This window comes from Glycine max, chromosome 6, assembly GCF_000004515.6.
Source record: "Glycine max cultivar Williams 82 chromosome 6, Glycine_max_v4.0, whole genome shotgun sequence".
NCBI classification, from domain to species: domain Eukaryota; kingdom Viridiplantae; phylum Streptophyta; class Magnoliopsida; order Fabales; family Fabaceae; genus Glycine; species Glycine max.
Window position 1 is genome coordinate 34,232,942 of NC_038242.2, and position 17,257 is coordinate 34,250,198.

At 37.4% G+C, this 17,257-nt stretch overlaps 1 non-coding gene across 1 annotated transcript; it reads right to left on the reverse strand.

Moving 5' to 3' along the window:
* Positions 1 to 14,463: 14,463 nt before the first annotated feature.
* On the reverse strand, positions 14,464 to 14,570 carry LOC113002054 (small nucleolar RNA R71). Its single transcript, XR_003267582.1, has one exon. It is a non-coding gene; the product is annotated as a small nucleolar RNA R71 (small nucleolar RNA).
* Positions 14,571 to 17,257: the final 2,687 nt, after the last annotated feature.

Genomic DNA, 17,257 nt, shown 5'->3' on the forward strand with positions numbered 1-17,257 from the left:
AAAGTCCAAGGTTGTGAGTTGTATCATGGCCCAAATGGAGGAGGACTAAATGACACCACTTTGTCTCAATTTTTAGAGTGTTTAATTTGTCTAAATAATGGCCCAATCCTTGTAAAGTTGGCTGACCAAAAATATGTTTTGGGTTAATCAATTAAAAGGGCTTTAGTTAGGTTTAGTTCAAGTTGTAATAAGGGCCCAATTGGCAACCTAGGCATCAGCCTTTTGGGAGACCAAATGGTGGCTGACTTGTTGGCTGTTGGGGGTGACTTTTGGTTGCCACAATTTCAGTTACACTCAGCCATTAAGTTTTTTTTTAATTCCCTAGGTTAATGGCATTAAGTTATTTTAATTCTAGGTTAGTTGGTCATTACTAAAATCTGCTGTAAAGCTTCTATATAAGCTGAACCATTTTATCAATAAACACAAGTTGAGTTTTATTCAGAAAATTAGAGTTTATCTCTTTTATCTTAGTGAGAGTGATTCTCCTAAATTCTTGAGTGATTCAAGAATACCCTGGCTGTATCAAAGGACTTTCACAACCTTTGTGTGTTGCCTTCGCTGGAAAGAGTGATTCTTTCCTTCCTTTCATCTTCACCCTTGTTCTTTCAAACCACAATTCCAGAAAATCCACCTCTGCCCAGAATTATCTCGTGGCCATAACTCCCATTTTACGCACTTAAATTAAGTGATTCTTGAGCCTAAATTGACTTTCAAAACGAGACCTTTCACCTCGTTTTGGAATCACCTCATTTGGAGCCCTGTAGCTTCAGTTATTGCCATTTCTATATTTCTGTCCAGCCACCACTTAACCTACATTTTACCATCCCATTCATCCATTTTATGCCAAGAACCACCTTATTTAGACCCACGAAATTAACCACCTTATTTTCCATCCTTTCCTTAATCAATTTCCGCATTTTCCATCAAGGTTTAATCCTAGACGATCCTAAGTCAGCCCTTGTGCCATGAGGGTTCATATCATTTGGTAATCAGAGCTCCGGTTCTAGGATCAACACTTCCTTTGCTGGAAATGTTAGGTAACATCCTTCTTTATTCTCTTTGCCATTTATATTACCTTCTTATTCATATATATTTTTTTAGGCTGAACCATTGCAAAAGTTAAGCCTTTTGATCTCTTTGTTATAAAAAAAAAAAAAAGAAGCAGAATTTCGTATAAGCAAAATTAAAAAAAAAAATAAAAAATTGGGCTGAATGGTTCATGCTTGAAGAACTTTAAAAAAAAATCTCTTTAAGGTAATATATTGGTTGCATGAAGGATTGTTACTTGAATTCCTAAATTCTGAATTTTATTTCCTTCATTTGTGCCTAAAAACATTGTTAGCCTTTTTCTTGGTTAACCTTTTCCTTGTCTCTCTAGCCTTACCTTACACATATTGGTGAATTGTTCTTTGTTGTGGCCATAATCTCTTGAATTGCCTAAGAACTCAAGGGGAATTAGAGTGGTAAAAGGCAAGAGTGTTTCATTAGAGAAAAGCCATAATTGTGTGATACACTTGAGTGGGTGAGGTATTCAAACAGCAACTATAATTGTCTTGTTACGTTTGATTTGTTTGTTTGAGATGTCAGGTACTAATCCTAATGATGGAGTGGGGCTTTCGCAATTCCAAATGCAAGCTTTGATGCAACATTTGGAGAGGTTAATGAAACAACGAGATGATGCGCTCCATGAGAGGTTGGATCAAATGGAGAATAGAGATCATAATGAAGAAGAAAGGAGGAGAAGAGGGAATGATGGTGTTCCTAGACAAAACCGAATTGATGGTATTAAACTCAACATTCCTCCATTTAAAGGAAAGAATGATCCGGAGGCCTACGTGGAGTGGGAGATGAAAATAGAGCATGTTTTCTCATGCAACAACTATGAGGAGGACTAGAAGGTGAAGCTTGCCGCCACAGAGTTTTCCAACTATGCTCTTGTGTGGTGGAACAAGCTACAAAAGGAGAGAGCAAGAAATGAAGAGCCAATGGTTGATACATGGACGGAGATGAAAAAGATCATGAGGAAGCGGTATGTGCCGGCTAGTTACTCAAGGGACTTGAAATTCAAGCTCCAAAAACTAACCCAAGGCAACAAGGGGGTTGAGGAGTATTTCAAGGAAATGGATGTGCTCATGATTCAAGCAAATATTGAAGAAGATGAGGAGGTAACTATGGCTCTATTTCTTAATGGTTTGACTAATGATATCCATGATATTGTTGAGCTGCAGGAGTTTGTTGAAATGGATGATTTGCTTCACAAAGCAATCCAAGTGGAGCAACAATTAAAAAGGAAGGGAGTGGCTAAGAGGAGTTTTACCAACTTTGATTCTTCTGGTTGGAAAGACAAAGGTAAGAAAGATGGGGCTGCTACTTCTAGTAGTTCCACACCTATCCCATCAAAAACTCGCTCAAAGTCCCAAGAGGAACCCTCTAAAAGGAGTAGAGATGTGAAGTGTTTCAAGTGCCAAGGCCTAGGGCACTATGCTTATGAGTGCCCTAACAAAAGGTCCATGGTTCTTAGAGATGGAGAATATATAAGTGAATCCGATGTTGAAGAAGAAGAGGAGAGTGAGTACGTAGAGGAAGAGGAGACTCCGGAGGGAGATTTGTTGATGATTAGGCAGTTACTTGGTGGTCAATTGAAGCATGAGGAGGAGAGCCAAAGAGAAAGCATCTTTCACACTAGATGCTTAATCAATGGCAAGGTGTGCATGGTGATCATTGATGGAGGTAGTTGCACCAATGTGGCTAGTGCTAGATTAGTGTCAAAGCTAAATTTAGCTACTAAACCACATCCTAGGCCATACAAACTTCAATGGCTTAGTAAGGATGGGGAGGTGCAAGTGAGGCAGCAAGTGGAAGTGGACGTTTCCATTGGGAAATACAATGATAAGGTACTTTGTGATGTTGTTCCTATGGAGGCCAGTCACTTACTTTTGGGGAGACCATGGCAATTTGATAAAAGAGCCAATCATGACGGTTACACCAACAAGATCTCTTTCATGCACCAAGACAAAAAGATTGTGCTCAAGCCATTGGGTCCACAAGAAGTGTGTGAGGATCAAAAGAAAATGAGAGAAAAACTTCTTCAAGAGAAAAAAGAAAAAGAAAAAGTGAGCAAAACACTTGAGAGTGAGAAAAAGAGGGAAACACTTGAGAGGAAAAAGAGTGAACAAAAGAAGAGTGAAACACTTGAAGTGAGGGAGAGCTATTTAGCCACAAAAAGTGAGGTCAAGAGGTTGTTTCATGCTAAACAGTCACTATATATCTTGTTTTGCAAAAATCAGATTTTGACCACTAACACTTTTGATGATTTTGAAGTTGTTTATGGTTTTAACCCACTAACTCCTCTTGATCTTTTGCCTATGCCTAATGTTTCTGTTTTTAAGCATAAAGAAGGTCAAGCAAAGGCGGACTATGTGAAGAAGCTTCATGGAAGAGTCAAAGATCAAATTGAGAGGAAAAATAAAAGCTATGCTAAACAAGCCAACAAAGGAAGAAAGAAGGTTGTCTTCGAACCCGGAGATTGGGTTTGTGTGCACATGAGAAAAGAAAGGTTTTCGGAACATAGGAAATCAAAGCTTCAACCAAGGGGAGATGGACCATTTCAAGTGCTTGAAAGAATCAATGACAATGCTTACAAAGTTGAGCTGCCCGGTGAGTATAATGTTAGTTCCACCTTCAATGTCTCTGATTTACCTCTTTTTGATGCAGATGGAGAATCCAATTTGAGGACAAATCCTTCTCAAGAGGGAGAGAATGATGAGGACATGACCAAGAGCAAGGGCAAGGATCCACTTGAAGGACTTGGAGGACCTATGACAAGGGCTAGAGCAAGGAAAGCCAAGGAAGCTCTTCAACAAGTGTTGTCCATACTATTTGAATACAAGCCCAAGTTTCAAGGAGAAAAGTCCAAGGTTGTGAGTTGTATCATGGCCCAAATGGAGGAGGACTAAATGACACCACTTTGTCTCAATTTTTAGAGTGTTTAATTTGTCTAAATAATGGCCCAATCCTTGTAAAGTTGGCTGACCAAAAATATTTTTTGGGTTAATCAATTAAAAGGGCTTTAGTTAGGTTTAGTTCAAGTTGTAATAAGGGCCCAATTGGCAACCTAGGCATCAGCCTTTTGGGAGACCAAATGGTGGCTGACTTGTTGGCTGTTGGGGGTGACTTTTGGTTGCCACAATTTCAGTTACACTCAGCCATTAAGTTTTTTTTTTAATTCCCTAGGTTAATGGCATTAAGTTATTTTAATTCTAGGTTAGTGGGTCATTACTAAAATCTGCTGTAAAGCTTCTATATAAGCTGAACCATTTTATCAATAAACACAAGTTGAGTTTTATTCAGAAAATTAGAGTTTATCTCTTTTATCTTAGTGAGAGTGATTCTCCTAAATTCTTGAGTGATTCAAGAATACCCTGGCTGTATCAAAGGACTTTCACAACCTTTGTGTGTTGCCTTCGCTGGAAAGAGTGATTCTTTCCTTCCTTTCATCTTCACCCTTGTTCTTTCAAACCACAATTCCAGAAAATCCACCTCTGCCCAGAATTATCTCGTGGCCATAACTCCCATTTTACGCACTTAAATTAAGTGATTCTTGAGCCTAAATTGACTTTCAAAACGAGACCTTTCACCTCGTTTTGGAATCACCTCATTTGGAGCCCTGTAGCTTCAGTTATTGCCATTTCTATATTTCTGTCCAGCCACCACTTAACCTACATTTTACCATCCCATTCATCCATTTTATGCCAAGAACCACCTTATTTAGACCCACGAAATTAACCACCTTATTTTCCATCCTTTCCTTAATCAATTTCCGCATTTTCCATCAAGGTTTAATCTTAGACGATCCTAAGTCAGCCCTTGTGCCATGAGGGTTCATATCACCAATAGAAGAAAGCCCTACGGTGAACCCAACAACAATAACAAAAGCAACAAAAATAATTAGATTCATGATAATTTCCTCGTAACCTAAATATAAAATAAAGAAATAGTTAATGATATAATCCACCAAGGGCGAACCTTGGGTTATAAGTGCCTCAGAGCTACGACTATGGATGCTCTTGTCTTGATAAGAGAAATGTGAAAAGAAGGGATGTAGAATTTTTATTCAATGTATTTGATTAAGTATAAGTTTCGTTCGTTATCCTAGATGTGCCTAGTTAAAACCCCTCAAGCCAAAACCTTGATTTTCTATTTTTGGGACAAAAGACCTGAGTGGGAAAAAGAGTACAACATTGGGTTTGAAGTTTTGGTCAGCTAAAGCAGAACTTTAGGTGGGGGCGTTCCATGTTCTTGGAATCGCTTTACCATTGAGTTCTTGTAGTCTATATGCTCCGTTGTCGAGGCTGGTTGTGACCCTGAATGGGCCTTCCCAATTGGCGCTAAGCTTTCCCACTCAGGGATCTTTTCTGGCTTCACTTCGGACTCGCCATACGAGGTCGTTGGGTTGAAAGGCTCATGGTTGAACCTTTGTATTTTATCTCATCGCTGCACGGAGTTTGGCAACTTCTTCCCTAATCCTTGCCATTTCTTGGACTTCTTCGATGGTTTCAAGTTCCACCCTCATATTTTATTTATTTTGTTGTTGCTGGAAAAGTAGTCTCTTTGTCAATGGTTCCCCAACTTCAATGGGGATCATGACATTTGTGTCATATGTGAGTCGGTAAGGAGTTTCGTTGGTTGCTGTCTAGGGTGAACAGTGGTACACCCAGAGTATATTGTAGAGTTATTCTTACCATAGGCCCTTAGACTTGTCGAGTCTAGTACGCAGGCCTCTGAGGATGACTCTGTTAGCAACCTATGCTTGTTCGTTAGTCTGAGGGTGTTTGATAGAGGTGCCTAGGTGCTTCATGCCTAACCTTGTCAAGAAGTCTTCGTAAGTTTGAGCTTTGAATTGAGTGTCATTGTCCATAACAATGGCGTATGAGAGGCCATACCTGCAGATGAAGTGTTTCCAGGTGAATTTCTCTACCTCGTTTGCCACAATTTCCCATATTGGTCTTGCTTCTATCCACTTAGTGAAGTAGTCCATTCCCCACATGGCGAAGGGCCAAGGGGAGCTCAAATTGAGAAGATTGTCAAGAGGAGTGCGCAACACGTCTAAAAACTCTTGGCATCGTCTACACCTCCTGGTAAAGTCGAAGGTGTCTGCCCTGAGTGTTGGCCAATAGTAGCCGGCTCGCACCACTTTGGTGGATAGGGAGTGTCCTCCGGTGTGGAGACCATAGATCCCTTCATGAAGTTCTCTCATGACGTAGTCTTCCTGTTGGTTGTTTAGGCATTTGAGTAGGGGTGAGTGATGTCAACCCTCTTTTGAATAGCTCGCCATCAAGGATGGCGTAGTAGTTGGCCTTCCATTTGAGGCGTCGGGCTTCATCCTCGTTTGGTGTAGTTCTCCCCAAAATAGGAAGTTCTTGTATGTGGTCATCCAGTTTGGTTCCTCCTATTCTCCGACCATAATTTCCTCAGCATCTATGGTAGGAGTTTGGAGCATTTCCTGGATGAGTCTTGAGGTGTCCGACCTTCTTAGTGCTAGCCAGCTTAGAGATCAGGTCTGCTTTGGTATTGCTTCCCCTGGGGATGTAGTACATTTTGAAACATTCGAAATTGTCAATGAAAGTCTTCACGATGTGATAGTACTTGGGCAGCACTATTTCCTTGGTCTAGTATATGTTGGCAACCTGCCCTTGGACAAACTGTGAGTCTGTCTATCATCGTAGCCTCTTAGCTTTAACTTCTCTTGCTAGCTTTAGATCTGCAATGAGTGCCTCATCCCTTCATAAAGTTCTCTCATGACGTAGTCTGCCTGTTGGCTGTTTAGGCATTTAAGTAGGGATGGGTGATGTCAACCCTTTTTTAAATAGCTCGCCATCAAGGATGACGTAGTAGTTGGCCCTTCGTTTAAGGCGTCGGGCTTCGTCCTCGTTTGGTGTAGTTCCCCCAAAAATAGGAAGTTCTTGTATGGGGTCATCCAATTTGGTTCCTCCTCTTCTCCGACCATAATTTCCTTAACATCTATGGTAGGAGTTTGGAGCGTCTCCTAGATGATAGTCTTGAGGTGTCCGACCTTCTTGGTGCTGGCCAGCTTGGAGAGCAAGTCTGCTCTGGTATTGCTTTCCCTGGGGATTAAGTACATTTCAAAACATTCAAAATTGTCAATGAGAGTCTTCCCGATGTGATAGTACATAAGCAACACTATTTCCTTAGTCTAGTATATGTTGGCAACCCATCCTTGGACAAACTGCGAGTCTGTCTATCATCATACCCTCTTAGCTCCTATTGGATCAAGTGGCCTCAGAATAATTAGGAAGGGGGGTTGAATTAATTATTAATGAACCATTACTAATTAAAAATCTATCCTTCTTAATGTTACTAAATTCAAATAGGCTTTTACTATAATGTTAAGAAAGTAAAGAGCAGAAATAGAAACTTAACCAAAAGTAAAAGCGATAATTAAAGTGCACAGTGGAAATTAAAGAGTGTAGGGAAGAAGAAGACAAACACAAGAGTTTTATACTGGTTCGGCAACAACCCGTGCCTACATCCAGTCCCCAAGCGAACTGCGGTCCTTGAGATTTCTTTTCAACCTTGTAAAAGCCTTTACAAGCAAAGATCCACAAGGGATGTACCCTCCCTTGTTCTCTTTGAACAACCTAGTGGATGTACCCTCCACTAGAACTGATCCACAAGAGATGTACCCTCTCTTGTTATCAGTCACAACAACCCAAGTAGATGTACCCTCTACTTGTACCACAAAGGATGTACCCTCCAATGTGTTAAGACAAAGTTCTCAGGCGGTTAGTCCTTTGAAACTTTGTGAATGGGGAAACAAAAGAATTCTCAGGCGGTTAGTCCTTTGAAATCTTTTGTTTTAGGGAATGGGAAGAATCAAAAGAATTCTCAAACTGTGTCATTTTGAATTCTTTGACAAGGGAGAAGGGAGACACAAAAGAATTCAGGCGATTAGTCCTTTGTTCTTTTGGAAAAGGGAGAAAAGAGACACAAAAAGAATTCAGGCGGTTAGTCCTTGGCGAATTCTTTTTGGCAAAGGGATAAGAGAATGAAAAAGATGAATCACTTTTGTTTTCAAGGTTTGGAAAACCAGAAAACTTTAGAAAGCTTTTGGCAAAGGAAGAAGAAGAAGAAATTTAAGAAGACGCTCAAATAGATTCAAAAGGTTGTAAAGGATTGTAATGATTGTTCTAAAAATGCAAGTTAAGGTCTTGCTTTTATAGACTCTTCATGTCTGGTCAAGAAAACCATTAGAAGAGTTATAACCTTTAGAAAAAACTTGAAAACCATTGGAAAAGTTACATCTTTTGATTTTTATTCAAAACTTATCACTGGTAATCGATTACCAAATCCTTATAATCGATTACACAAAGCATTTTTGTGAAAGGATGTGACTCTTCATAATTGAATTTGAATTTCAACGTTCAAACACACTGGTAATCGATTACCAATATCTTGTAATCGATTACACCATTTTGAAATTAATTGGAACATTGTAAATTCAGTTGAAAGCTTTTTGAAAACAATCTTTGCTATTGGTAATCGATTACAATAAACTGGTAATCAATTAACAAAGAGTACAAACACTTTGGTAAAAGGTTTTGTCAAAAATTCATGTGCTACTCAATGTTTTGAAAAACTTTTTAGTACTTATCTTGATTGAGTCTTTTCTTGATTCTTGAATCTTCAACTTGATTATTCTTGGTTCTTGATTCTTGAAACTTGAATCTTGAAACTTGATTCTTGAATCTTGAAATTAAATTTCTCTTGATTCTTGAAGTGTTGACTCAATCTTGAAATCATTCTCTTGGGCTTTTTGTCATCATCTTTTGTTATCATCAAAACATCTTGAATCAACTTGATTCATCATCATGAAGCTTGCTTCTACCATCTCACCCTTTTTTATTATGACAACCCTGAAATCAAGAAACACATACACATACTTTTTCCTAGTCGATCACTCACTTAATTCTCCATATTCTCCCCCTTTGTTTTGAGTTTAAGCTTCACTTGAAATTAAGTTATTTTATTATGTGAGTTTCTTGATTTAATCCTTTTTCCTCTCCCCCTTTGGCATCAACAAAAAGCCAAAGTGCATAACAAATATAAAACATACACAAATGACTAATCATACATAAGTCATTCATTTGAAAATTCTAAACCAATCATGAAGCAAAAAACATGAATAGAAATGACTAATCTTACATAAGTCATTCATTTGAAAAATCTAAACCAATCATGAAGCAAAATATAAATCACATAGTCATATAACATAATTCATAACAATGCATTCATACTAAGCAAATATTAGAAGACATACTAAATTGTTCAAATGTCATAATGATATAGATCATTTGGATAAGCCACTAGCATCAAGCAATCCTAATTCTCTTCTAAAACAACATCACCTTTTAGAATATGATCTCTAATAAAATGATGCGTAATTTCTATATGTTTGGTTCTAGAGTGGAGAACTGAATTTTTAGATATGTTTATGGCACTTGTGTTATCACATTTTATGGGAATGTGATCTAATACAATTCCATAATCAGATAGTTGTTGTTTCATCCACAGAATTTGTGCACAACAACTACCAACAGAAATGTATTCTGCTTCTACTATGGATAATGCTACACTATTTTGCTTCTTGCTATTCCAATAAACAAGAGCAGACCCTATGAATTGACATGTGTCACTAGTGCTTTTCCTATCTATTTTTGATCCAGCAAAATCCGAATCTGAGTATCCTACTAAATTGCATAAAGAATTTTTAGGATACCATAATCCTAAGTTAATTGTTCCTAATAGATATCTTATGATTCTTTTTACTGCCATTAGATGCGAAAACTTTGGATTTCATTGAAATCTTGCACACATGCATACACTAAACATAATATTTGGCCTACTTGCAGATAAGTAGAGTAGAGATCCAATCATACCTCTGTATTGCTTTGCATCAACGGGTTGACCGAATTCATCTTTGTCAAGATAACAACTGGTGCTCATAGGAGTAGCCAAGTGTTTTGAGTTTTCCATTCCAAATCTCTTGATGAGTTCCTTGCAATACTTTGCTTGGTTGACAAAGATCCCATCATTTGTTTGTTTGATTTGTAGTCCAAGAAAGTAATTTAACTCACCCATCATGGACATCTCAAACTCACTTTGCATATCAATAGAAAACTCCTTGCACAAAGATTCATTAGTAGATCCAAAAATTATATCATCAACATAAATTTGTACCAATAAGATATCATTATCCTTCTTTTTTATGAATAAGGTGGTATCTACCTTCCCTCGAGTGAAATTCTTTTCTAATAGGAATTTACTTAATCTTTCTTACCAAGCTCTAGGTGCTTGTTTTAAACCATAGAGTGCTTTCTTTAATCTATAGACATGATCTAATTTTTTGTGAGTCTTCAAACCCAGGAGGTTGTTCTACATATATCTCCTCTTGAATTAGACCATTTAAAAAGGCACTCTTGACATCCATTTGATATAGTTTAAAATTCATAATAGATGCATAGGCTAATATCATCCTAATGGCTTATAATCTGGCTACGGGTGCAAAGGTTTCTTGATAGTCTATACCTTCTTCTTGATTATATCCTTTTGCTACAAGTCTAGCTTTATTTCTAATTACTATACCATTTTCATCCAATTTATTTCTAAATACCCACTTAGTTCCTATAATTGGATAGTTTGAAGGTTTCTCTACTAATTCTCATACATCATTTCTCTCAAATTGATTTAATTCTTCTTGCATAGCTATTATCCAATGATCATCTATAATGGCTTCTTTAAAGTTTTTAGGTTCTATTAACGAAACAAAAGCCATATTATTGCATAAATCTTTAAGAGAATGTCTAGTTGTTACCCCTTTTGAGATATCTCCGATGATGTTGTCAAGAGGATGATTTCTTGAAGTTTTCCATTCTTTGGGAAGATCATCATTTTCTTGGACTATATCATCTTGAACATCTTTATTTTCTTCATTTCTCTTCCTTTTTAGATTTCTTTCTTGATTGTGTGTATCTTCCAAAGAATCTGCAATATCATCAAGAAATTCCTTTCTCGGAGAGGTAATATTAGTTTCATCAAAAGTAACATGTATTGATTCCTCAATTGTCATGGTTCTTTTGTTGTATATCCAAAAGGCTTTGCTATTTATGGAATAACCAAGGAATATGCCCTCATCTGCCTTAGCATCAAATTTTCCTAGGCTTTCTTTACCATTGTTTAGGACAAAACATTTACATCCAAAAACATGTAAATGAGCAATGTTTGGTTTTCTATTGTTAAAAAGTTCATATGGGGTTTTCTTAAGAATGGGTCTTATTAAGGCTCTATTCATAATATAAAATACGGTGTTGACTGCTTCTGCCCAAAAATATTTTGGCAGTGGTGTGTCATTTAAAAGAGTTCTAGCAATTTCTTCTAAGGCTCTATTTTTCCTTTCTACTACTCCATTTTGTTGGGGTGTCCTAGGTGCAGAAAAATTGTGTTCTATGCCATGTTCATCACAAACATTTCAAAATTATTGTTTTCAAATTCACCTCCATGATCACTTCTGATGGAGATAATTTTGAGATTCTTCTTGTTTTGGATTACTTTGGCAAGTCTTCTAAATGCATGAAATGCATCATTTTTATGAGTAAGAAATAAAGTCCAAGTATACCTAGAATAGTCATCAAAAATTACTAATGCATAGTAACTTCCACCAAAACTCATGACCCTAGATGGTCCAAACAAATCCATGTGCAATAATTGTAATGGTTGATTAGTAGAAACAATATTTTTAGATTTGAATGATACTTTTGTTTGTTTACCTTTTTGGCATGCATCACATAACTTATCTTTTTCAAATTTTAATTTTGGTAAACCAATAACTAGATCTTTTGAAATTAATCTATTTAGATGATCCATTGATGTGTCATTATTTTTTCCTATTTCTTAACCCTTTTTGCACCATATTAAGTACTAATTAGTCTTAATTGTCAAATTAATTAGGCAGTTTTATTATTTGGGCCCATTCAGCTAATTTGATGTTTTTAATCTAAATTTAGGAATTAACAAAGCATTGGGCTTGAATCCAGAGTTGGGCTTGGACTTGAAGAGGGCAGACTATTTTATTCTACAAAATTAGATCTTATCTTATCTAGATATTATTTAGATTTGATCTCATCTAGATATTATTTAGATTTGATCTCATTTAGATATTATTTAGATTTGATCTCATCTAGATATTATTTCATCTAGATCTTATCTTATCTTATCTATATTTGATTTTATTTTATTTATGGGCTTGGATTTAAAACAGATATGTAAGGGGGCTGGAAAACTATATAACAGCACCAAGGTTCTAGTTTAGGCCCTCTCTCTTCTCTTTCTCCTTTATTTTTCATTTTTGCAATTGTAGTTCTGACTTTTAGTTTTATCAATAAAATTTCGTTCTTCAATCTATAATTTCGTTCTCTATTGATTAATGGAAGGCTAAGTCCACAGCGTTGTTTTCTCTTGAGGATCAAGTACAGTTCTCTTTGAGGTTCTATTATTACTGTTAAATTCTGTTCAGTTTTTCCTCTTCACTAATTACTCTGAATTTGTTGCTATTAATTCATGCATGCTTAGTGCTTGATTAATTGTCCCTGCGCTTAATTTACATTCATGCTTAATGATCGTTTATGAGTAATTGGTGTATGTGTTGCTTAATCACATAATGAATGCCTTATGTTAAATTTCGCTTAGTAATTTAATTTAGGGTTGGATTAAGTGGTTAAACTGATAAAAGATAAATTCTCGCAACCTAGGATAAGAGACTTGCTTGTGAATCAAGGGAAAGCAACGTATTTTAATTCTGATATTTTCTAATTCAATTTTACTCGCTGTTTATTTAATTTACAAAAGCAAACAACCGCCCCCCCCCCCCCCCAATTTGTTACTATTTCCTACTATCTGTTATGAACATTTGGTTTATCATTGCTCATTGGGAAACTACCTAGGATCACTTCCTAGCTACTACATTTTAATGTTTATTTGATTCGGGTACGGCCTCGATCAAATTTGGCGCCGTTGCCGGGGAGTAGTGTCCAAAGGTTCATAATAGCTAGTGTCGTGTTAGTGTTTAATTCTTTCGTGCTGTGCTAGTATTGTGTTAGTGTTGTTTAGTACCTTGTTATTTTGTTTATTGTGTGTTCTGTTTTAGTTTTTTTCTGTTCAGCGCTTCCCCTGTTTCAGTTTTGGTGTTTTGTTGTGAATAATATTTTGTGATAGATTTAGCGACCACTTTTGCTGAATAGAACACTTGCTGGAAATCAGGGTAGTAGTGGAAATCCCTTAGCGACGGATTTTAAAGACCACCCTTGCTAAATTAATTAGGATTTTTTGTTTTGGTAGCTATAGTTGTTATTTTTGGCTGAATTTTTTTGTGGTCACTTCTTTTGATCCATATTTTGTGGGAAAAATAGTTGGAGCCTTTTGTTTGGTCAGATTTGAAAGTTCCAAAAAAGTAGCAAATTTGATTTTTGTCAAAACTTCAAACGGTCATAACTTTTGCTCCGGTTATCAAATCGCAATTATTATATGTGTTTGGGGTAGAAAAAAATTTCCCATGTCGTGGCAGCCGGCCATACTGGGGTCTCCTTCCAAAAATTGAGATTCTGACAAAAGTTTTTTATTTTCCAAGTACTATTCTCTTATTTTTCTTAACTTGTCATTTTTAGCTTCTATAGTTAGACTTTGAATTTTTGTTTGAAATTTTTTGTGCTATCTTCTCATCATTTTACAAGGTTGCTCACAAAATTTCAAGTCATTTGGATATCATTTAATGGTAGCTGTAGTTCACACCTACACTGTTACTTGCATAAGAAGGCAACTAGTTGTGCATGCTGAATATAGTGTATGACTAAAGGCAATCCATCTAACTTACAACCCTTTGATCCTGAGATAGATAGGACATTTCATAGATTAGTTAGACATCATTTAGTACCTTTTGAGCATCCTGAGCATTCTGCTATTGGTGATTTTGAGCATTATTGTTTTGAATATTCTAATTTTGAACATTCTGAGAACATGGCACAACCTCCACCTCGTGAGAGGACTCTAAGGGAAATGGCTGCACCTGATTTCACCTATGAAAGCTTGTGCATCCAATACCCTGATGAGGATGTCCCATATGTTCTTAAAACTGGACTAATCCATTTGCTTCCAAAGTTTCATGGCCTTGCAGGTGAAGACCCGCACAAACATCTGAAACAATTTCATATTGTCTGCTCTACCTTGAAACCCCCGGATGTCCAGGAGGATCACATATTTCTGAAGGCTTTTCCTTATTCTTTAGAGGGAGTGGCAAAGGACTGGCTTTATTACCTTGCTCCACGGTCCATCACAAGCTGGGATGACCTCAAGAGAGTATTCTTAGAAAAAATTTTCCCTGCTTCCAGGACCACGGCCATCAGAAAGGATATTTCAGGTATTAGACAACTCAGTGGAGAGAGCCTATATGAATACTGGGAGAGATTTAAAAAATTATGTGCCAGTTGCCCTCACCACCAGATTTCAGAGCAGCTTCTTCTCCAATATTTTTATGAAGGACTCAGTAACATGGAGAGAAGTATGATAGATGCTGCCAGTGGTGGAGCCCTTGGAGACATGACCCCTGCTGAATCCAAAAATTTAATTGAGAAGATGGCTTCCAACTCCCAGCAATTTAGTGCTAGAAGTGATGCTATTGTCATTAGAGGAGTGCATGAAGTAGCCAAGAATTCATCTTCATCAGCCGAGACTAAGAAGCTTGAAGGTAAACTAGATGCCTTGATTAACCTGGTAACCCAACTGGCCATGAATCAAAAATCTGCACCTGTCGCCAGACTCTATGGTTTATAATCCACTACCTACCACCACATAGACCTTTTCCCTTCTGTGCAACAATCTGAAGCAATTGAACATCCTGAAGCTTATGCTGCAAACATCTACAACAGACCTCCTTAACCTCAGCAGCAAAATCAGCCACAACAGAACAATTATGACCTCTCCAGCAACAGGTACAATCCCGGGTGGAGGAATCATCCCAACCTTAGATGGTCGAATCCTTCACAACAGCAACAACAGCCTTATTTTCAAAATGTTGCTGGCCCAAGCAGACCATACGTTCCTCCACCAATCCAGCAGCAACAACAGCAATAGCCCCAGAAACAGGAAACAGCAACCTTCCCTTGAAGAACTTGTGAGGCAAATGACTATGCAAAACATGTAGTTTCAACAAGAAACCAAAGCCTCCATTCAGAGCTTAACTAATCAGATTCTGACAGATTACCTTCTCAATCTGTCCAGAATCCCAAAAATGTGAGTGCCATTACATTGAGATAAGGAAAGCAGTGTCAAGAACCTCAACCAGCAAATGAACCAGCCCAACTTCACTCTACTCCAGAAAAAGATGATGACAAAAATTTAAAGAGTAAGTTACCTAACAATTTCTATGCAGGTGAATCTAAAGAGAAGCATCATATCCCTCTTCCATTCCCTCCAAGAGCAATTTCCAACAAAAAAATGGAAGAGGCGGAGAAGGAGATCTTGGAAACATTTAGAAAAGTAGAGGTAAGCATACCTTTGTTGGATGCAATAAAGAAAATTCCAAGAAATGCTAAATTCTTGAAGGAGTTGTGCACTAATAAGCGGAAGCTTAAAGGAAGTGAAAGAATTAGTATGAGCAGAAATGTCTCTGCATTGATTGGTAAATCTGTTCCCTAAATCCCTGAAAAATGTAAAGATCCAGGTACATTCAGCATACCTTGTATTATAGGGAACATTAAGTTTGAAAATGCCATGCTAGATATAGGAGCTTTTGTTAGTGTGATGCCTCTGTCTATTTTTAATTCTCTATCTCTTGGTCCCTTGCAATCAACTGATGTGGTAATTCATTTAGCTAATAGAAGTGTTGCCTATCCTGCTGGTTTCATAGAGGATGTCTTAGTTAGAGTTGGTGAACTGATTTTCCCTATTGCTTTTTTTATTTTGAATATGGAGGAGGGATTTTCTAAAGGATCAGTTTCCATCATTCTAGGCAGACCTTTTATGAAAACGGCTTGAACTAAGATAGATGTATATGCAGGCACACTATCTATGGAGTTTGGTGATATAACTATTCATTTTAATATTCTTGATGCTATGAAATACCCATCTGAAGATCTTTCTGTATTTCATGTTGAAATAATTGACCATGTTGTTGATGAATATATGACTGATCTTCATTCTAATCTGCATGCTTGTCACTCTTCATGCATTGAATCTAAATTTGTACTTGATCATATGTCTGAATTAGATGTGACAGTGAATCTGAATTTGATATTGATTACATGTCTGCTGATGTTTTACCTCTTGAGATTGATTTTATAGAGTCAGATAGAACTAACCATGTTTTAGGAAGTACACATACCTCTGACTTTCTTTATGAGGTACAGGCTGAGAAACCATCTCTTTCTACCACTATCCAGCCGGCCACACCAGAATTGAAGCCTCTGCCATCAAATTTAAAATATGCTTACTTGGATTATAGCAAAAGTTTTCCAGTAATTATATATGCCTCCTTTGCTAATGAGCAAGAGGAGAAGTTGTTATTTGCTCTCAAGAAGCATAAGAAGGCTATAGGCTGGACCCTGGCGGACATTCCTGGTATTAGTCCATCCACATGTATGCATCGAATAAATTTAGAGGATGGGGCTAAACCAGTTAGACAGCCACATAGAAGACTCAACCCGATGATTCTTGAGATAGTGAAGAAGGAGGTAACCAAGCTTTTGCAAGCTGGAATCATTTATCCTATCTCCGACAGCTAATGGGTGAGTCCCATCCAGGTAGTCCCGAAGAAAACCGGCTTCATCGTGATCAAAAATGAGAAGGAGGAGTTGATTCCTACTCGGATGCAGAACAGTTGGAGAGTCTGCATCGACTATAGGAGGCTGAACCAGGTTACCAAAAAGGACCATTTTCCCCTGCCATTCATTGACCAGATGCTTGAACACCTGGCAGGTAAATCTCACTACTGTTTCCTTGATGGTTTTTCTGGTTATATGCAAATCATTATTGCTCCTGAGGATCAGAAAAAAACCATATTCACCTGCCCCTTCGGCACTTTTGCCTATAGGAGGATGCCTTTCAGCCTGTGCAATGCCTCTGGTACCTTCCAGCAGTGCATGATTAGTATTTTTAGTGATTTTTTAGAAAATTGCATAGAGGTGTTTATGGA